The sequence below is a fragment of the Bos mutus genome, chromosome 5, assembly GCF_027580195.1.
Source record: "Bos mutus isolate GX-2022 chromosome 5, NWIPB_WYAK_1.1, whole genome shotgun sequence".
In the NCBI taxonomy this organism is placed as follows: domain Eukaryota; kingdom Metazoa; phylum Chordata; class Mammalia; order Artiodactyla; family Bovidae; genus Bos; species Bos mutus.
Window position 1 is genome coordinate 44,163,069 of NC_091621.1, and position 6,000 is coordinate 44,169,068.

Genomic DNA, 6,000 nt, shown 5'->3' on the forward strand with positions numbered 1-6,000 from the left:
TCATGCTCAAAACCATACCACTATTCATTGTTCTGATGACACGGGTTCAGCTCATCCAGTTCCTAAGCCCAAATGACCACTTTGAGAGCTGAGCAAATTGGTTTGGCCATATCTACACTGACCTGCTTACTGAGTCAAGAAATAATGATGGTGTGCTTACTCTGAGCCAGGCGCTACCCTAGGGCTTGGGACACGGTGGTGAACGAACATGGGGCTTCCAGTCTAGGAGGGGGTGGCATAAATGAGCACATTACGTACATCCAGGGGGAGGCTGATCTCACCAACAGGGTGGGCAGTTTGGAAAACTTTTCTGAGCCCCCCAGTCTCATGGTCACTACATGGCTCTGGGAAAGTGGACATCAGGACATAGAGTTCTCTGGTCCTGACTCTGCTGTTTGCCAGTTTCTGCTTCCTTCTCTGGGCCTTAGTTTCTTAGTATAAATGAGAGGTCATGTTTAGATGGTTTCTTTTTAAAAAATGTTCTATTAAAATATAGTTGATTTGCAATGTCGTACTAGTTTCAAGGGTACAGCAAGGTGATTCAGTTATATATATATACATAAAGAATCCGCCTGCAGTGCAGGAGACTGGGTTCAGTCCCTGGGTTGGAAAGATCCTCTGGAGAAGGGAAAGGCTACCCACTCCAGTATTCTGACCTGGAGAATTGGAAGAGTCCATGGGGTCACAAAGAGTCGGATACAACTGAGCAACTTTCACTTTCATAATTTGTATATGTATTTTACATATATAATATTCTCTGTAGATTCTTTTTCATTATAGGTTATTATAAGATATTGAGTATAGTTCCCTGTCTGTACAGTTGGTCCTTGTTATCAATTTTATATATGGTTGTGTGTATATTTTAATCTCAAACTCCTAATTTATCCCTCCCCCTTCCGCCTTTGGTAACCATGTTTGTTTTCTATGTCTGTGAGCTTATTTCTGTTTTGTAAGAAGGTTCATTTGTATCATTTTTTTTAAGATTCCACATGTAAGTGATATGATTTTGTCTTTGGCTTACTTCACTTAGTATGATGTTTTAATTATCTCTGGGTCCATCTATGTTGCTGAAAATGGGACTATTTCATTCTTTTTTATGGCTGATTAGTATTCCATTGTGTTTGCAAACCACATTTCTTTATTCCTTTATCTGTCAATGGACACTTAGGTTGCTTCCGTGTCTTGGCTATCATAAATAGTGCTGCTTATGAACACTGGGGTGCTTGTTTCTTTTCAAATTAGAGTTTTCTCCAGATATATGCCCAAGAGTGTGATCTCTGGATCATATGGTTAAATGGTTTCTTAACTTCCAAGTTCTATGTGCCTTGAGTCTATAATGAAGGCAGGAATTGCTTGGCAGGATCAACTCTGTGGTGAACCAGGAGCCGCAGAGGTGGGAAAATCCCAGAAGACTGATCAGGTGCAAGGGCAGAGAATCCTGTTTCGAGGACCAGAGACATCAAGGAGGGTCCAGGCACGTTGGAGTCTGGAAGCCAGTGGGTAGAAGTCTGAGGAAGCAGCTCCAGGGGGGAGGGAGTCTCAGCAGGACCTAGAGCCTCAGGGACCCTGCTGGGGCAGTTGGGTGCCGGTGTCCATGTGTGGTCTCCTGAACCGGGCATACTGACTGTGTTGAGTGTCCAAAGAAGGGGTTTTATGGCCTCTGATCTGACTGCCTGCTGAAGGGAGCACAAATCCACTCATATGATCACAGGGTAACAGACTCAGCTTTGATTGGCCTTTAAAGAGTTATTGGAAAAACTCTAACCAGAGGGAACCTGAGTTATGTACTGTTGTGATAACTACACTCCCAGACATTGTGACCTTGCAGATAAAGTCCCTGGAACTGGGGTCTTCATCTCACTGGCAATATCCCAACCAGGAAGGGTGAAAATGAACACCCATAGAGGAAGAAGGGTCCTGCTTAGCTGTCCACATCAGCCTTCCACCGTCCTCCTGATGAATATCTTATTACTGACTGCGTCGCCAGCTTCCCTGGGGATGTGATGGAAGCTGATCATCCACTGACATCTGGGTCTTGTCCTTCCTGCCTCCTTCTCCTTTAACACAGCTCCTCCCCACTTCTCCATCCTTATTCTCCCTACTGGTTCCTTCTCATCCATATCTCCCTTTGCACAGGACAAACATACCAAAAATGACATATCTCAGAGGACACTATGGGGCCTTGTTCTCCTCTTCAGCCTCCAGCTCCGGGTCCTTCCTGCTCACATCACCTCTCTACAACACGTGTCCAGTAGAGCCTTCTTCTGCCTCCAGATACTTTCCCATCTACCTACTACTCTCAACCTCACCAGAGAACTGGAATTGACTGAAGTATATGGATGCTGTTGGGCTATACATAGTTTCAAATAAGACAAACCTTTTGTAGAGCACTGTATAGAAGGTATAATTGTTCCTATGTTATAGATAAGACTGGTTCCAAATCGGGAAAGGAATAGTCAAAGCTGTGTATTGTCACCCTGCTTATTTAACTTCTATGCAGAGTACATCATGAGAAATGCCGGGCTGGATGAAGCACAAGCTGAAATCAAGATTGCTATCAGAAATATCAATGACCTCCGATATGCAGATGATACCACTCCAATGGCAGAAAGTAAAGAGGAACTAAAGAGCCTCTTGATAAGGGTGAAAGAGAAGAGTGAAAACGTTGGTTTAAAATTCAACATTCAAAAAACTAAGATCATGGCATCCAGCCCCATCTCTTCATGGCAAATAGATGGGGAAACAATGGAAACAGTGAGAGACTTTATTTTTGGGGCTCCAGAATCACTGCAGATGGTGACTGCAACCATGAAATTAAAAGATGCTTGCTCCTGGAAGAAAAAGCCATGACCAACCTAGACAACATATTAAAAAGCAGAGACATTAGTTTGCCAACCAAGATCTGTTTAGTCAAAGCTGTGGTTTTTCCAGTAGTCATGTATGGATGTGAGAGTTGGACTGTGAAGAAAGCTAAGCACCAAAGAATTGATGCTTTTGAACTGTGGTTGGAGAAGACTCTTGAGAGTCACTTGAACAGCAAGGAGATCCACCCAGTCTATCCTAAAGGAAATCAGTCCTGAATATTCATTGGAAGGACTGATGCTGAAGCTAAAACTCCAATACTTTGGCCACCTGATGCAAAGAATTGATTCATTGGAAAAGACCTTGATGCTGGGGAAGATTGAAGGCAGGAGGAGAAGGAAATGACAGAGGATGAGGTGGTTGAATGGCATTACTGACTCGATGGACGTGAGTTTGAGCAAGCTCCGGGAGCTGGTGGTGGACAGGGAAGCCTGGTGTGCTGCAGCCCATGGGATTTCAGAGTCAGACATGACTGAGTGACTGAACTGAACTGAACTATAGATCAGAGATGCAAAGTAATTTTCCTGAAATCACACTGCTGTTAGGTGGCAGATATGCCTCCAAAGTCCTTCCTCTTTCCGCTAGATTAATTTACCTCCCAGTGTCTGCAGAAGTTGTTGTTTTTTGTTTGTTTGTTTGTTTTGTTTGTTTGCACTGCACAACTTGTGGGATCTTAGTTCCCCCACCAGGGATCAAACCCATCCCCCTGCAGTGGAAGTGCACAGTCCTAACCAATAGGGAGATCCTCAGGGGAAGTTTTCTTAAGCCTTTGAACCTGATGTTCATGTCAACTTAAAAAAATACACAATGTGAGAGTTGCAAGTTAAATTTTATTTGGGGCAAAATTAGGACTGTAGTCTGGGAGACAGTACCTCAGATAGCTCTGAGAAACTGCTCCAAAGAGGAGGAGGGGAAGGACAGTATATATGTCATTTTGGTCAAGGGGGAATACCTGCAATCAAGCACACATTTCCAGAAGGTTTCTGCTAGTCACGAGGAATATTCATCACCGTGAAGGGTTTTAGTGTTTTCTAGATATAAGGAAATACAAGAATTGGGCTCATAAATTGGCTCCTTAAAATATTTAACTACCTGAAGACCTGTTCTGCCAGTTTTCCAGAGCACAGAGTACTTCATTTCCGCTTTCCACCTTGAACTCCCTTCAGGAGTGCTGAAGGTCAGCAGCTGCAGCAGCACATGATTTATTAATGATCCTTGTAGAGATAGATGGCAAGTGCCCATGGCAAGTACCAATTTGTAGTTAACACTATCCAAATATAAAATTATTTCATAATACTAAGCATGCCTTTTCCTACTCTATATTCTGCTCCCTCCCTGCTCCCAGAGAGCCTGCTGTGCACTCCAGCTCCTAGGGGCCATGAGCAGCTTTAGAGTCCTGTGATTCTATTTGTGGGGCAGCCAGAATGCCCCTATACTGAGCTAGAGGAATGTGTCCAAAAGAAAGCCATCTGCAGTGACTTAGAATGGGCCTCACGAATGACTCTGAGCCAGAATCAAAGTACGAAAGAACAGGCCTTTTGGGTCCTAGGGTGGGAACAGGAGCCTGTCCTTTCTCTCTCCTTTGCCTGGGTCGTCTAGGTTGGAACATGCTCAAGTTCCCCAGAAAGCAGCTTTTTTTCTGTTCAGTTTGTCCTAAACTGGAGGGGAGTGAGCGGGCCTGATAGTCCAGCTGACATTCCCCGGCAGGGGTGAGCAGGCCATTTCAGTGCAGTGGGGTCATGGTTGGGACACTCTGTTTGGACTGAGTTGAGATGGTTGAGCCTCCCTGAACAGGATCACAGAATTTCCAGCTTGATCTCCCCACCAGACAGCACCTCCTGGCAACAGGTAGGGCTAGTTCAGGATCTTCATCAGCCCCCAGGGCTTGAACAGAACCGTTGCCAAGAAGCACAGCTTTTCTGTGGTCCACAGAAACTGACAGATGCTGGACTGGGCAAGTCTACTGCAGACCTCTCAACTCAGAGAAAAGGAAAAATGGGTTCCCTACTGTCAGGGCTTTACCTGCAGCTTGAGCACGATACAGGTGCACTTCAAAGGAAATAGGCACTGCAAGAAATATTTTAAAATGTGCAAAGTCTGTGCTCAGATTCTGGGAGACTTTTTCATTTTCTAGAGAAAACCCTGCCACGTATACCACCAGTTTATTAGAGAGCAACTTCCCCCCTTTCCTGTTGAGATTCACCTCGTGAAAACAAGAGGTTTTCTGTTCAGTACTGAGCATGCTCAGTGAATAGGGAGAAGCTCTGTTCTTTCTCAACCCAAATGCACAACACTGCTGACACCAGACGTATGGGTTTTCCAAACCAGGCAATCCTGACACTAACTGCCTTGTCTTAGCATAGACTCCATGGGTTAAGGGTTCAGTCCCACAAAGCTGCCTCTGCTCCCCCATTTCAGATATCAGTTGCAAGTGGTGGGGTCCTCAGGTTGCCCACAACCTCCGTCCGACTTGGCTACAAACTTCCCACGATCCCTTCCTTGGGTCTGATGATTTGCTAGAGTGGCTCATAGAACCCAGGAAAGCAGTCTACCTACTATTGATGATTTATTTCAAAGGATACTTCCTGGGATATGAGTGAACAGCCGTATGAAGAGATACACAGGATGAAGGGTGGGGGTCTCCAAGATGGGAACTTCTATTCCCAGTTGAGGTGCCATTGTAGGAATGCACTCAGCAACCCTGAAGCTCTACTAACACTGTACTTTGGGGGTTTTGTGGAGGTTACATCATTTAGGAGTATCAATGATTGACTCACCTTCCAGCCCCATTCCCCTTTCCAGAGAATGGGGGTGGGGTGGGCCTGGAAGTTCCATGCTTCTATTCATGACTTGGTCTTTCTAGTGATCAGACCCCATCCAGGAGCCCAAGCAGAGCTGCCTCATTAGAACGAAAGATGGTCCCATCACCTGGGGAATTTCAAGGGTTTAGGAGTTCCGTGTCCCCTCCTGTAACTCAGGAAATTATAAGGGTCTTAAGAGCTCTGTGCCAGGAACTGGGAACAGAGACCAACCTACACTTCTTCAGTGATTTCACTCTCAGGTTTTCCCTTTCTGCTTTGGCCACATGGGTCAAGAGCAGAAGCAAGGTCCAAGACTTCAACAACTAGCAAGCCTTTG